Raw genomic sequence first — 210 nt, 5'->3', positions numbered from 1 at the left:
GGGGGGGTTTGGGACACGTCCCTCCCTCCTCTCAAACATCTACCCAAGGTTTTACAGCCATGCGACCTCAGGGAAGTGGTTTTTTGAGGACAAGGGGGATGTTTTAGGGACAAGGAGATCCCCTGGGTGCCGGAGGATTGTTGGCAAGAGAGATGCAACCCCCAGCTGAGCCCCACGAGCATCCCCTGGACCCCACTCCTGCCACGTGGG

The sequence above is a fragment of the Antrostomus carolinensis genome, unplaced genomic scaffold (assembly GCF_000700745.2).
Source record: "Antrostomus carolinensis isolate BGI_N321 unplaced genomic scaffold, ASM70074v2 scaffold32479, whole genome shotgun sequence".
NCBI classification, from domain to species: Eukaryota; Metazoa; Chordata; class Aves; order Caprimulgiformes; family Caprimulgidae; genus Antrostomus; species Antrostomus carolinensis.
Note: the sequence above shows the minus strand (reverse complement) of the source record.